At 40.5% G+C, this 16,503-nt stretch overlaps 1 long non-coding RNA gene across 2 annotated transcripts; it reads left to right on the top strand.

Moving 5' to 3' along the window:
• The first annotated feature begins 3,884 nt into the window (after positions 1-3,884).
• Positions 3,885-14,038, top strand: LOC122558346. 2 transcript variants are annotated; one of them, XR_006314103.1, is made up of 4 exons: positions 3,885-3,967; positions 9,152-9,306; positions 11,969-12,050; positions 13,032-14,038. It is a non-coding gene; the product is annotated as an uncharacterized LOC122558346 (long non-coding RNA). The 2 variants fall into 2 exon arrangements; XR_006314102.1 differs by lacking the exon at positions 9,152-9,306.
• The last annotated feature ends 2,465 nt before the right edge of the window (positions 14,039-16,503 follow it).

Here is a 16,503-nt window from a genome sequence, read left to right as displayed (position 1 = left end):
TTTGATGGCTATGGGGTTAATGAAGGGAAATGAGACAGAATGGATAGAGAGCCATCATGGAATCAATGAACAAAATAGCCCAGCTTTTCAGTCTTCTTCTAATGACCTCTCTGTCACCCTATGCCTCTGTCTAAAGGTTATCAATACCACTAATAGAATTGGCAGGATGTATAGTGACTACTACTCCTACACTTCTGGGAGGCCATGGGGACAACCACAGAGCAATCAAGGGCTTATACTGCAGTCTGAACAATCATGAAATAAGACTGGCAGCAATGTTTCAACTACTTAACAGATGGTCTTAGCGTTCGTCTTCACTCTGGGATTATCTTGGAGTCTCCAGGAATTAAACATGTGTCTCTAGCAAACTGGCATATGTAGTTTCTTTGGATACCTTTGCCTTTTCGTTGGGAAAAATAAGATCAATTGCTAGTTAAGATTCATCCATTGTGTAGTAGAGTCTGATTGCTTAGGTCTGAAAAGGAGATGAGCTGTGAGGATGGATGTGTTTTCTGAACAATGGCAGGAGCACAAGGGTGTGACAATTAGAGGCAAATGGTTATCTCACAACTATCAAGCAGTGTTGGAAATCCCACTCCAGGTAAGACTGTATGCTTTCAATATCTTGCATCAGCACCTTCATAATGCAGGTTGAGAACATCTGCAGATTTTCTGTTGAGGTGTGAAAACTGCTATGTTTAACACCCAATGATTGCAGTGAACCCTGATCCCTGCAACTTGTCCCTGTTGACTGCTGAAGAATGCTGCCAAGCCTTCCTGATGACTTCTGGAAAGGTGTTAAGGGAAGTCACTGAGATGTTAAATCCACTTTAAATTTCACACAGAATTTGGGCATGGTCACAATTCAGGGGAGCTATGACTGGGTTGGCAATATTATGGATAACTTTCAAAAAATAAACTTGTTCAGACACTATCCTTGAATTTACTCTTAAATCTTACACACACGAACACTCAACTAAAAAAATTGCATAAGAGACATCTTGTCAACCTTTACTGTTGGAGATGAAACAGTTAATCACAAGCAGATCTCAAACTGAGAGAGAACACAACATTATCTGCTTGCTCTATTAATAATTGCCAATGTTTAAAATTAAACAAGTCACAATACAAATTCTGAAAATGCCATAAAGTGAAAATTGCAACAAGTAATCAATTTTTCTTTTGGGAATATGTAAGGGGTACATAGTTACAACATTTCCATTGTACTTCCGCATATAGAAATGAAAATGGCTTTTTTCAGACTATTGTAGCACGTGAATTGTGAACAGTAAATAAAATCTCTGGGAATTGGAAAAGCTTGAATTAACATTCAGAAGTGCAGAGATTATGAAAATGTAACCTTTCTGAGCTACAATGAGAAATGGTGCAGGTGAAGCTGGCAGCTCCCTCTATGCACTGCTGTTTTAATCTTCAGTCAAACAGTGGACCTTAAAATGGACCTCAGCTGTTCAGTAATTTAGATAAATTTGCAGGATGAGACACAAAGGTTAGCCATTTAAAAACAGAAGAGAATTCTTTTCAGAAAAGGCACCCTGTGTTGAAATCCTTTTAACCATCATTTCAGGCCAAATAACCATACCCTAAAAGAGATTAATGTAAACAGAACTGTTCCTGACATTATTGATTTATTGCAATGAATTCACTGTGCAAGTAACCATGGTTGAACAAATATCCTATCCTTTCACAGCAGAGTAATCTCACTGATTCAAAGTCATAGCATTCCTTTTGTTGCTACCGCAACTCCATGAGAAAAATAATAGCTGGATGTATAAGACAAGATTAATGAAAAACACTTAGAGGTCACTGGAAGTCCTTAGTTGAGAAAAAAAAGGAAATTGACTAATGGTCAGCAATGATATAGTTGCATTCAACACATTTTAAACTGTTGCCTTTCTCTTGTAAGAACACCGGGATTAATATCCTGTCAAATGTAGGTTCAGGAATTGGATCAATTCAAAACCCTCGATACAGACCTTGTCTGGTGCAACTTCCTCAGCCCAGCTCTATTATGAAATGATGATTGCATTTGGCTCACTGCGCCATCTACATCAATCCTCTTCGATTGAGCTTCAGGTCACCTTGTTAACACAAGGTTGAAATTCACAAAATCTAAGGAGTGAATAAATGAACCTTTTCTTGCCATATTGTTAAAGAAGATGTCAGACAACAACGTAATGGAGTTTCATGATGGTGACCAAGGGATGATAGTCTATGTCTTGAAGATGATGGTATTCCCACAACATTGTTATTCTTGTTCTTCTTGATGTGATCACTAAGCAATGCTTTTGAAGTAACTTTGGTGTGTTGCTACAACATGTCAAATTAAATCAAATTTACAGCATGAGAATAGACCATTTTGTCCAAAAAGTACATGTTGGTATTTAAATTCCATAAACCTTCTTCCATCTCATTCTGTGTAATGTTCTTGTATTCCTTTCTCCTTCATGTACTTAATTAGCTTACCTGTAACTGTATCTTTTTTGGGGCATATTGCTGGACATCAGAGTGCATCTGGGAAAATTAACGAACAGTGAGATTCACAACTGATCTTGGAGGAACCTGTTTGTGTGAGGTCACAGCACAGAAACAGAAAAATGAATAGTTTTAAGTGTTGCCTTGGGGTCTTGCTGTAAGTCTGCAGTAGCGAATAGAGTGGGTTCCTTCTTGATTATATATTTTTATTGAGATATGTCTCTTGATTAAACTTAAAAATATGAGCCATAAGCATTAAGTTAGCCTGGAGCAGTGTTTTGTAGAAGAATAAGAAGGTGCTATTTTCTGGGTCTGTATATTGGAAGAAGCAAAAATGGCCTTTAGTAGAGTGATATGCTCTTCTTGTCAGATGTGGGAGTTCAGGGAGAGTTTACGTGTTACTGAGGTTTATATCTGCAATAAATGCCGTTAGTTGTGAATCCTATCAAATGAATGGAATGGTTGGAGTGAGAGTTAGAGGCAATGAGGAATTTACAAGAGCAAGGGGGGTTGATAGATAGCATTTATAGAAAGGGAGAAAAGCTGCAGATACAGTCGCACAGATGGGTTAACTCCAGGAAAGGTAAGAGAGGTAGGCACGTAGTGTAGGAGTCTTCTATAGCTATACCCCATTTCAATCAAGTATGCTGTTTTGGAAAAAGGAGGGGGTGATGGATTCTCAGGGGAATGTAGCATGAACAGCCAAGTTTCTGGTATTGAGACTGGCTCTAATGCAATGAGGGATACATTGGGTTCCAAGAAGTCGATTGTGTGAGGGGACACTCTAGTCTGAGGTACAGACAGCCATTTCTGTGGCCAGCAATGAAAAATCAGAATGGTGTGTTGCTTCCCTGGTGCCAGGATCAAGGATGTCTCAGAGAGGGCGCAGAATGTTCTCAAGGTGGGGGGGGGAGGGCAGAGGACGTCATTGTACACATTGGAACCAACGACATAGGAAGGGAAAAGGTTGAGATTCTGAAGGGAGATTACAGAGAGTTAGGCTGAAATTTAAAATGGAGGTCCTTGAGAGCAGTAATAGCTGGATTACACCCAGTGCTACGAGCTAGTGTGGGTAGGAATAGGAGGATAGAGCAGATGAATGCATGGCTGAGGAGTTGGTGTATAGAAGGAGGATTCACACTTTTGGATCATTGGAATCTCTTTTGGGGTAGAAGTGACCTCTACAAGGATGGATTACACTTGAATTGGAAGGGGACTAATATAATGGCAGGGAGATTTGCTTGAGCTGCTTAGCAGGATTTAAACTAGTAAGGTGGAGGGGTGGGACCTAGGGAGATAATGAGGAAAGAGATCAATCTGAGAGTGGTACAGTTGAGAAAAGAATTGTATCAAACAATCAGGGCAGGATTAGAGAGGTGCTGGAAAATCACAGCAGGTCAGGCAGCATCCAAGGAGCAGGAAAATCAACATTTCGGGTAAAAGCCCTTCAGGCCGGGACAAAGCAAAGAACGAGGTAGGACGAATAAATTAAACTGCACTTATTTCAATGCAAAGGGCTTAAAAGGGATGGCAGATGAACTCAGGGCTTGCTTAGGAACATGGGACTGGAATATCATAGCAATTACAGAAACATGGCTCAGGGATGGACAGGACTGGCAGCTTAATGTTCCAGGATACAAATGCTACAGGAAGGATAGAAAGGGAGGCAAGGGAGAAGGGGGAGTGACATTTTTGATAAGGGATAGCATTACAGCTGTACTGAGGGAGGATATTCCCAGAAATACATCCAGGGAAGTTATTTGGATGGAACTGAGAAATAAGAAAGGGATGATCACCTTATTGGGATTGTATTTTAGACCCTGTAATAGTCAGAGGGAAATTGAGAAACAAATTTATAAGGAGATCTCAGCTATCTTTAAGAATAATAGGGTGGTTATGGTAGAGGATTTTAACTTTCCAAACATAGACTGGGACTGCCATAGTGTTATGGCTTTAGATGGAGAGGAATTGGTTAAGTGTGTGCAAGACAATTTTCTGATTCAATATGTGGATGTACCTACTAGAGAAGGTGCAAAACTTGATCTACTCTTGGGAAATGAGGTAGGGCAGGTGACAGAGGTGTCAGTGGGGGAGCATTTTGGGGCCAGCGACCATAATTCTAATGTTTTTAGAATAGTGATGGAAGACAACAGACCAGATCTAAAAATTGAAGTTCTAAATTGAAGGCAGGCTAATTTTGACGGTATTAGGCAAGGATCTTCAAAAGCTGATTGGGTGCAGATGTTTGCAGGTAAAATAACGACTGGAAGATGGGAAGCCTTCAGAAATAGATAATGAGAGTCCAGAGACAGTATATTTTTGTTAGGGTGAAAGGAAAGGCTGGTAGGTATAGAGAATGCTGACTGATTAAAGAAATTGAGGGTTTGGTTAAGAAAAAGAAGGAAGCATATGTCAGGTATAAACAGGATAGATCGAGCGAATCCTTAGAAGAATATAAAGGCATAGGAGTATATTGAAGAGGGAAATCAGGAGGGCAAAAGAGGGTTATGAGATAGCTTTGGTAAATTGAGTTAAGGAGAATCCAAAGGGCTTTTACAAATAGATTAAGGACGAAAGGGTAACTAACGAGAGAACAGATAGATAAATAAACAAACAAACAAATAAAAAATCAGCAAGGTGGCCTTTGTAGGAGATGGGGAGATACTAAATGAGTATTTTGAATCGATATTTATTGTGGAAAAGGACATAAAAGATATAGAATGTAAGGAAATAGATGGTGACATCTTGAAAAACGTCTATAATATACATTACAAAGGAAGAAGTGCTGGATGTCTTGAAACGCATAAAAGTGGATAAATCCCCAGGACCTGATCAGGTGTACTCAAAAACTCTGTGGGAAGTTGGGTAAGTGATTGCTGGGCCTCTTACTGAGATATTTATATCTTCGATAGTCACAGGTGAGGTGCCGGGAGGTTGGCTAACATGGTGCTACTATTTGAGAAAGGTGGTAAGGACAAGCTAGGGAACTAAAGACTGGTGAGCTTGACATCAGTAATGGACAACTTGTTGGAGGGAATCCTGAAGGATGGGATATACATGTATTTGGAAAGGCAAGGACTGATTAGGGATAGTCAACATGGCTTTGTGCATGGGAAATCATGTCTCACAAACTTGATTGAGTTTTTTGGAGAAGTAACAAAGAAGATTGATGAGGGCAGAGCAGTAAACATGATCTAAATGGACTTCAGTAAGGCGTTCGACAAGATTCCCCATGGGAGACTGGTTAGCAAGGTTGGATTTCACGGAATACAGGGAGAACTAGCCATTGGGATATAGAACTAGCTCAGAAGTAGAAGACAGAGGGTTGTGGTGGAGGGTTGTTTTTCAAATTGGTGGCCTGTGACCAGTGGAGTGCCACAAGGATCGGTGGTGGGTCCTCTACTTTTCATCATTTATATAAATGTTTTGGATGTGAACATAAGAGGTATAGTTAGTAAGTTTGCAGATGACACCAAAATTGGAGGCATAGTGGACAGCGAAGAGGGTTACCTCAGATTATGATTCGTAGACGCCGGTGTTGGACTGGGGTGTACAAAGTTAGTGTGCTTCCAATTAAACCTATTGGACTATAACCTGGTGTTGTGTGATTTTTAACTTTGTACCTCAGATTACAACAGGATCTTGATCAGACAAGCCAATGGACTGAGAAGAAGTGGTAGATGGAGTTTAATTCAGATAAATGCAAAGTGCTGCATTTTGGGAAAGCAAATCTTAGCAGGACTTATACACTTAATGATAAGATACTAGGGAGTGCTGCTGAACAAAGAGACCTTGGAGTGCGAGTTCATAGCTCCTTGAAAGTGGAGTCATAGGTAGATAAGATAGTGAAGAAGGTGGTTGGTATACTTTCCTTTATTGGTCAGAGTACTGAGTACTAGAGTTGGGAGGTCATGTTGCAGCTTACAGGACATTGGTTAGGACACTGCTGGAATATTGTGTGCAATTCTGGTCTCCTTCCTATCGGAAAGATGTTGTGAAACTTGAAGGGTTCAGAAAAGATTTACAAGGATGTTGCCAGGGTTGGAGGATTTGAGCTATAGGGAGAAGTTGAATAGGCTGGGGCTGTTTGCGTGAAGCGTCGGAGGCTGAGGGGTGACCTTATAGAGGTTTATCAAATCATGAAGGGCATGGAGAGGGTAAATAAACAAGATCCTTTCCCTGGAGTGGGGGAGTCCAGAACTAGAGAGCATAGGTTTAGGGTGAGAGGGGCAAGATGTAAAAGGGGCAACTTTTTCATGGAAAGGGTGGTGCGTGTGTGGAATGAGCTGCCAGAGGATGTGGTGGAGGCTGGTACAATTGCAACATTTAAAAGGCATCTGGATGGATATAGGAATAGGAACGGTTTGTAGGGATATGGGCTGGGTGCAGGCAGATGGGACTAGATTAGGTTGGGATATCTGGTCGGCATGGATGGGTTGGACTGAAGGGTCTGTTTCCGTGCTGTACATCTCTATGACTCTATATTTCAAGTTGCATCTGCAAAAGGACAGGATGTGTGGAAATACTGTTTTAATCTTATGGGGATTCTAATCATTCTAATAGGTCTAATATGAGGGTGGAATGTCATAGTGTTATTATTAAAAACAGGGGAGGCACAGTGGCTCAGTGGTTATCACTACTGCCTCACAGCACCAGGGACCCTGGTTTGATTCCTGCCTTGGGCAACAGTCTATGTGGAATTTGCACATTCTCTCCGTGTCTGTGTGGGTTTCCTCTGGATGATCTGGTTTCCTCCCACAATCCAAAGATGTGCAGGTTAGGGTGGATTGACCATGCTAAATTGCCCACTGTGTTAGGTGCATTAGTCAGGAGTAAATATAGGTTAGGTGCATTAGTCAGGAGTAAAAATAAGTTAGGGGAATGGGTCTGGGTGAGTTGCTCTTCGGAGGGCTGGTATGGACTTGTTGGGCCAAATGGCCTGTTTCCACACTGTAAGGATTCTAATCATTCAATGTTTCAAAATGTATTCGGTGCATTTATCAGTTTTAGCCAAGATCATGAGACTTGGTTGGGAAGATGCCTGTGCGAACGTGGTGAAAGGAAAAGTAATATGGGGGTACAATAAGGTTCCTGTGGTATACAGAAAGGACCTAGTCCTCTGTTAGATGTTTAGCATAGTGCAATTAAGGCAGAAAGATTTACTCTCCACAGGAGGATCTGGGCTGTAATGGACATTTGTCGTAACCGAAAACACGTCAAGAATCTCCTCCAGACCCTCTGTTACCAGCACACACAATGCAGAAGAGCAAACTGTCTGGAAATTATGTCACACTCAATGCAAAGAATCACAGCCCAAACCTTCTCATCTCCAAACAGTCGGAGGTCAGATGTTGTTGAAGGGTGCACGTTGAGACTTCGTGGAGGTCTTTTACACAGACGATGTGGTTATTCCCATTAAGTTTAAACTTCTAAATGCTCACCTCTGAGAACCTCCAAAATGGTGTTAGAGTCAAAGACTAAAGAAGGCTCTCACTCATTCACCTTAATAGCTAGAAAACTTAAAACGTATTCTAAAGCCTGGCTAATCTGCCCATCTTACCCAAGTGCCCACTGGATCACCTAATCACTCCCACTGACTGCCCCCTTCCCCAACTGCGCAGGACACCCAATATCCAGCTCCCTCTCCCAAAATACACAAAACCTCCCAATGTCACCCCACTCCCACTGCCCAACCCCCAGATGGTAACCTTGGACAATCAAAAATTCATCTAGTTTGGGAATAGATCTAGAGATCTTCAGATTCAGGCCCATGAGTTTGTTCTGCAAAATCCTAAACAAAGCATTGTCTAGATTCTTCATTACTTTAAATGTTTTTTTTCATTTTAGAGTAATTTTAGAATAGTCAAGTTTTGTACCAACGCAGTAAAATGTCAATGCAAAGTAAAAAAGAAACAAACTCAGTTTTGATTGTGGCAAAAGTGAGGACTGCAGATGCTGGAGATCAGAGTCTAGATTAGAGTAGTGCTGGAAAAACACAGCAAGTCAGGCAGCATCTGAGGAGCAGGAAAATCGATGTTTCGGGCAAAAGTCCTTCATCAGGAATGAAGGCAGGGAGCCTCTGGGGTGGAGAGATAAATGGGAAGGGTGTGGAGCTGGGGAGAGGGTAGCAACAATAGGTGGATGGAGGTGGGGATGAAGGTGATAGGTCAGAGAGGAGGGTGGAGCAGACGCCTGGAGGAAGAGCACCTCATCTTCCACCTCAGAACGCTTCAACCCCAGGACATCAATGTGGACTTCACCAGTTTCCTCATTTCCCCTCCCCCCACCTTACCCCAGTTCCAACCTTCCAGCTCAGCACCGTCCTCATGACCTGTCCTACCTGCCAATCTCCCTTCCCACCTATCCGCTCCACTCCCCTCTCTGACCTATCACCTTCATCACCACCTCCATCAACCTATTTGATGAGTCTGAGTGGGATGCTCTTCAGAGGGTCAGTGTGGCCTTGCTGGACTGAATGACTTGCTTTCATCCTGTGGGAATTGTATGGTTCACCTTAGTGAGGACAACTAATTTGCCAGTCTAGTGCTGTGTAAAGGAGGAATTTGCAGTATGCATTGTATAACTCCAAGAAGTGTATTATGCTTGCACAGAGAGAGAGATTTTGCTGGTCTAGCACTGCTGTTGCTCTTCACCTCAGAAATACACTGGCTGCAGACATGGATGGTCTCTCAGAATGCCTTTGCGACTGCACAATGCAGCAAAGAAGATGTGACAGAGCAGGAGAGGCTTCCAGAGGACAGAAAAAGAGAACATTTCCACAGAAGTCTTTACATCAACCTTCCGAGAAGCAGTGTATGAAACCCCTTTGCTTTACTAAGGAGGCTGTTGCTGAATTATGTCATACATTCAAACCTCAAAATCTGGCCTGGGCAGTACTCTCGTTGGTTGCCAATGTTACCATCAGCTTCAGTCACAATTTATATCATGGGCTGCAATCATGCTACAACATTTCTCACTGTACAGTGATAGATTTGAGAGATTATTAAGAATCAATACACCGGGAGAAAAAGTCTACAGATCAGCCATTTAATCAGGTCCCCAGGTACTTCATCACAGGCTTGCAGCCTTACTTCCTTGGAGAGTTTTTGACTCAGAAAGTGCCTTTCCTTTCAATTCTGAAAATAATCTAATGGGCACTTCTGCTTATTTTAAGGTTGATACCTTCCCTTCCAGTCTGCAGACCCATTCCCTTTGTGCTCTAGAAATACCCTCAATGATTAATAACCTCTGACCTATGGATTTTCACTCCCTCAAAGCTTCACTCTTCAGTCAAAATGTTAAATCGATTCTTCATAATATTTTGTTAAATTTATGAATTTCAGTCCTCCACCAGCTAATTTCAGTTTTAATAATCTTTGACCAGTTGCATTGCGGCCTTGAAACTCTTGCATTGCTATGTTAACACTGGGATTGTTTGTTCAGATATATAAAATACTCATATCATTTAAATAATCCAACAGAGCTTCTATTCAAACACTTTTCAAAAGACTGAATCAATTAACTTTAGAACCCTGATGGTGAGTCAAACCTGCTTGAAGTGAATAGTAAATGACACAGTAAATTGTTCATTACTCTGACTCTTTGGAAGTCAAGTATTGTGAAAATGGCATTTATCTCCAACCATTCAAGGAAAGAAAAATCATTAACAACACGATCAGTGAAGTGGGAAAAAAAATCATTGCACTTATCTTCAGCTTTTAGTGCTTTTCTTTTTAAACTGCAGATAGCATAGAAGATGTCAAAACCAATTGCACATAAAGTTGGACATTGATGTTTGCAGAATATAATCATTTTCAATAGACTGTAAATAGACTTCACGTTGCACTAACCATCCTGTCCATCTCACCTTCTGCACTGTTTGCAATGCTTGACCACACTGTCGTCTTTGATCCACATCTCTATCACAGCACTCATCAATTTCCTCCTGCTCTAACACAATCAGCACACCGACTATGACTTCTCCTCCTGCTCCCCATAGCTTCATACAATTACAAAGAATTTATAACACCACACCAGGCTCTTCTGTTCAACCAATCTTTGTTAGTGTTTATTCTTCAGATCTTTCATTACGGGCTTCCTTTTTACCATAAGGTCAAAGGATAACTCTTTATGGTATAATTCACTGGCTTGTGATCAACTGTTTATACTGAAAGACACAAAGCAAGCACTTTGGGAGCGGATTTTCCCAGTGTCTATGGGATGGGTTTGCAAGCAGCAGCAAGCAGCAAGGAAAATACCAAATACAATGCCAGACCATCTTCCTGCCATGTCACCACTACTCACCCTTTTACCAAGGGTACTTCAGAGTGCTGTTGACAGCCTACTTGTCAACAGTGGGGCATCTTTTGATGACGATAGAATTCTGTGGGTGGCCTGCAGGATACTCCCCGAGTCTACATCTCGCCTACTCTCAGCAAGCAAGAGCAGAGCTGGAGCTTCAAGTCCAAGCCATGACATACATGTCTAGTCATCACTTTAAAAGGAGAAAGTTGGAAATCCTCAGGCCATGCACAACTACCAACAATTGTTTGCTTGTCACCTACAATGAGATCCATCAGATGTACTGATTGGGAAAATTGGCTGTTAGTCCCATCAGCAATATAGGGCCTTCATATTAGGCCGTTGTGTCCTCCATTTGAAGTATAAGGCTGTGAGGTTTAATATCTGAAAGAGTATATGTAACATCATATATTCCTGATGATGTCAGAGATCACATGGTAAAGAGAGTTTGCATGGATTCGACAGAGTCAGACGTATTACTGTGAGATAGTGCATAGTTTACAAGCCTGCAATAAAATAGTTTCTGTTAAAATACAGAAGACACTAGTATTTTTGTTCATTAAACCCCAATGATGAATAGCATCCATCCCAATCCTTACAATGCTATTCACCTCAGTGGTGTATTGCATTAACACAAAGTTATTCATTATACTGATGCTTTAGAAGTCAAATATTGTGAAATGGTATTCATCATTCAAGAAAAGATAATTCATTTATAACATAGTGGATGGGGTTGAAAAAAACACCTTCCACATTGCCTTTCAATTCAGCCACTCTGCTTAGCCTTCCTGGGTTTATTCCATCTGCCATCTCTAAATGGATAGTGCTTCCCAAGGCAACTTCTTAATTGCACTCCTTTGGAAGATTACGGTTTTCTGACCTGCTTCTACTATTACTGAAACATTTGTTTGTGTTCTGGCTACCTCCAACCAAACTCTTTCCTCTTCTACCATGTGAAATATGCAACCTATTCAAATTACACCAGTCCCATGCTATCCTCACCTTTTATCGAGAAATCAAGTGAAGTCAGAGTTAAAATCCAAACAAGAGAAATACCAGTCCCCTCTTAGCCCTTTCACAACTTGGGTGATCCCTGTGCCTGTTTCGGGAGGTTATACAGTCAGTTCTCCGTCAACCAAATTTTTGAATAACGTTTCTTCCTATTTATTTTCAGTAGCTGAAAATTCTAATATCCAAGAAACTTTTTAAAGATAGCAATAACATGAAAAGAACACATATTTCACATTTAACAATGAGTAAGTATAATTATGAAGTCCTCTTTTGTTTGAATAGTTTTAGTAATGTTTTTCCATAAATGATCTTGTCTTGCTCAAAAAAACAGAATTTGAAATTAATCTTTTAATCCAATGCTAGCAATCTAATAGTTTTAGAAATATTTCATGGTCTGACTCACTAATGTCCTATTGTAGTTTCATACATGCTGACTCTCTCCTGCAAATGCACTTATTTGCATCTACTGGATTACACAAAAGCAATGTTAATGACTTGCTGGCTTATTCCACGACATAAAAAACTGTTACTCATGAGACAATCGGATACTACCGAAATTATAAAAATTGAATGTTTAGTAAATAACTGCTGGAATCTTGCAGTGAAAGTACCTTTAAACGTAAAGGAGGCTGATGCCTTTAAGCACAATTGCCATTTTGAGTTAAGCAGCAGAGCAGCTGACAAACCTTATTGGAAAGACAAAGCCACCTGGGTGAACTATTTCAATGAGCTGTCCCTAGCAATAGCTGAGTGACAGCAACAGGCATATGTGCTGCAACCACATTATGACTTACTTACAGCTAAGTTATGCACATTTTATGCATTAATGAGTTCAGTGCACAGTTAGAGTGCAGGTCAAATGCTGGAAGTGTCCTAGCCCACATTGTTTAGTGACAAGCATATCCCATTTGTATTAGATACCAGGCTCCATCCTCATTTATGCTAGGCTGTGATTTCCTTCAGGCCAAAAACATTTCAGTTCCTCCTTCTTCGTAGTGTTTGGCATTGTCTGCCCCCTACATCGTATTAAATAATTCAAGAAAACCTGAAATTTTACTTCTTTTAAATAAGCTGAAGTAGACACAATAACAGTAATAAGATGATTATATAATGTGATTGCTTGATACGCAGACTTCTGTAGCATTGAATGTATTAATGACAGTGTTACATTCCAATGTCACTGTAAAAAAGTATCAAGTGATTTAATAATTGTCTTGATTTTTCAGATGTACATAGACAAAGAGAATACACACATACAAAGATGAAGCTTATGCATTAACCCTTTCCTTGCAGTGATGGTACAATTTATGGAGGAATATCATGATCTACATAAGCCAGCCATGGAATCCATCGAAAATCCATATAAAAGACAACAGTGGAATGGCATGTTTAAGTTCATACGGTAATGAAATAAAGGAACCTGGAGTTTATGCCACTTTGTTACCTTAAGGATGCAGCTAGTTCGGACAAAAGGCAAAGGAAACAGTGTTATGAGTTTACAGGCATGGATCTCTGAACTACCAACTGAGGAAAATGAAAGGTTGATGCCCACCATGCATACCTGCAATGGTACATACCTTAGAGAAAAGTAACTTCAAAAAGTATTGTTATATACATTGATCTCAAAAACAATTACTGCATGAAATTAACCATCATGGATATTGGATTGTTGACTGTATCACAATTTCTTTCATATTTAAATTGTCCAAAATAAACTATTGTATCATCTTTGTATATAAGTTGCTTGGCCCATTTCCTATGCTGTACACTGGGATATCGAGAGGTTATGTCATTACGTAAAGTTACAATCCCACTCTTGACAAAGTCGTCGTAGAGAGTAAAGATTTCATCAAAATAAGCAAAATTCTCCAATTGACCCATCTGATAGTCCATTTTTTCTGAGTCTAAGATTTCCTGTACCCAATAAGAGTTATTATTCATTACAAATAAATGGATTATAACTATAAACAAACACTATGAACTATTAGCATATAGCTTGACTGGTTAAGGTCAGAACTCACATGACACCAGGTTATAGTTCAACATATTTATTTAAAATCACAAGCTTTTGAAACATTGCCCCTTTATCAGGTGAAGTGAAGGGAAGCGCACAGGCACAGAACATATAGGCAGACAGATCAAAAGATTTTACAAATGGTGCGAATGGAGAGTCAACAGGCTGAATAATAAGTCTCTGCAGATGATCAAAAGTGTCAGACAGTGCGAATAAAGTGTCAGCAGTTGAATGCAAGTGAAGGGATGACCTATGACCCAATTAATTGAGGCAGAGAGATATTTACAAAAAAATTAAAAGTAAGATGGTGCTGGAATCAAAGCAAATGATAGGTATAAGGGTCATATGCCGACGGTTTAACCAGGGTAACAAGTATTCCAAAACTGTACAAATTAAGGTAGAGCAATCATAACAAGTTATCATGGTGATGGTGTCAAAACAGAACAGTAAGGAAGATTTAACAAACATAACAATGTGGTGGGGTTACATGGAGTGTGACATGAACCCAAGATCACGGTTGAGGCCATCCTAATGGGTACAGAACTGGGCTATCAGTTTCTGCTTCTCAGAAGATAGACACAGGATACGACCAATAGAGTACCCTTCATTGTCCTGTATTTCCCCAGAGTGGAGAAACTCTGCTATGTTCTTTGCAGTCTTCAATATGTCATCAATGATGAAGAACATCTCACCAAGGTCATCCCTGTGCCTCCATTTCTCATTTGCAAACAACTATCAAACTTTAAACAGATCATTTTTCGCAGCAAACTACCCAGCCTTCAAAATGACAATGACCACAACACCATACAACACTGCTATGGCATCCTCTGCAAGACATGTCAGATCATCTGCATGGATACTACCATCTCATGTGGAAACACCATCCATCACGTACACGGCAGATACCCATGTGACTTAGTCAGTATTATCTATCTCAAATGTTGCAGGCAAGGATGCCCCAAGACCTGGTATATGGGTGAGACCAAGCAGGTGTTATGACAACGATGAATGGACACCATGCAACAATTGCTAGACAGGAATGTTCCCTCCCAGTCGGAGAACACTTCAATGGTCAAGGACTTTCAGCTTCTGATCTTTGGGCAAGCATCCTTCAAGATACACAACAATGCAGAATTGTCGAGCAGAAGCTGATTGCCAAGTTCCACACCCATGAAAATGGCCGCAACTGTGATCTTGGGTTCATCTCATGCTACGTGTGACTCCACCAAACTGTTCTGTATTTGTAAAATCTTCCTTACTGTTCTGTTTTAACACCATTACCTTGATAACTTCTTATGATCTCTCTACCTTAATTATGTGTACAGTTTTGCATTACTTATTACTTTGGTTAGACCTTTGACATGGACCCTTATACCTGCCATGTTATTCCAGCCATTTGGTTTGTGTCCAGCACCATCTTACTTTTAATTTTGTTGTAAATATCTCTCTGCCTCAATTAATCGGATCATTGGTCATCCCTTCACTTGTATTCAGCTGCTGACACTTTACTCACACTATCTGACACTTGCCTTTTCTCCATATCCCTTGATCCTTTTACTAATTATAAACTTACCTATCCCAGTCTTCGTTAACAAACAAGCCCAAACAATCCTCTGTGATAAAGAATTCCACAGGTTTACAACCTCGAAGAAATTCCTCCTCATCTCTGTGTTAAAAATACAACCCTTTATTTTGAGATTATAATCTTTGGTCTTAGATTCTTCCACAAACATAGAGTCACAGAGACGTACAGTATGGAAACAGACCCTTCGGTCCAACCCATCCACGTCGACCAGATATCCCAACCCAATCTAGTCCCACCTGCCAGCACCCGACCCATATTCCTCCAAACCCTTCCTATTCATATACCCATCCAAATGCCTCTTAAATGTTACAATTGTACCAGCCTCCACCACATCCTCTGGCAGCTCATTCCATACAGGTACCACTCTCTGCATGAAAAAGTTGCCCCTTAGGTCTCTTTTATATCTTGCCACTCTCACCCTAAACCTATGCCCTCAAGTTCTGGACTCCCTCACCCCAGGGAAAAGACTTTGTCTATTTATCCTATCCATGCCCCTCATAATTTTGTAAACCTCTATAAGGTCATCCCTCAGCCTCCGATGCTCCAGGGAAAACAGCCCCAGCCTGTTCAGCTTCTCCCTGTAGCTCAAATCCTCAAACCCTGGCAACATCTTGCAAATCATTTCTGAACCCTCTCAAGTTTTTTGCATTTACCCCTCAAATCATCTAAGCATTTTGCATATTTCAATAAAGCTGTTTCTAATTCTTCTTTGGTTCAATGAGTACAAGCTCAACCTCTCCACATAAGACAGTCCCTCCATACCTGGTATCAGACGAGTGAACCTTCTTTGGACTGTTTTTCAATAGCTGTACATTTTTCCTTCGCTAAGGGGCCCAAACAGTTCACTGTTTTTCATCCCTGATCTGGCAAGTGTCTTATGTAGCTTTAGCAAAACCTTCCTACTTGAATTTTCCATGGTCTCTGAAATAAAGAACACTATTCAATTTGCTTTCCTTATAACCTGCTGAACTTGGATGTTAGCTTTTTGTGATTCATAGATGAGGACTCCCAAACCCCTCTTTAACTTTCTACTGTCTTTATCCATTTAAATAATACTCAACTCCTGTATTCTTCCTGCCAAGGTGCATTACTTCACATT

This window comes from Chiloscyllium plagiosum, chromosome 17 (genome assembly GCF_004010195.1).
Source record: "Chiloscyllium plagiosum isolate BGI_BamShark_2017 chromosome 17, ASM401019v2, whole genome shotgun sequence".
In the NCBI taxonomy this organism is placed as follows: domain Eukaryota; kingdom Metazoa; phylum Chordata; class Chondrichthyes; order Orectolobiformes; family Hemiscylliidae; genus Chiloscyllium; species Chiloscyllium plagiosum.
The sequence above is the reverse complement of the archived record's forward strand: the minus strand, read 5'-3'. Positions and strand labels throughout refer to the sequence as shown.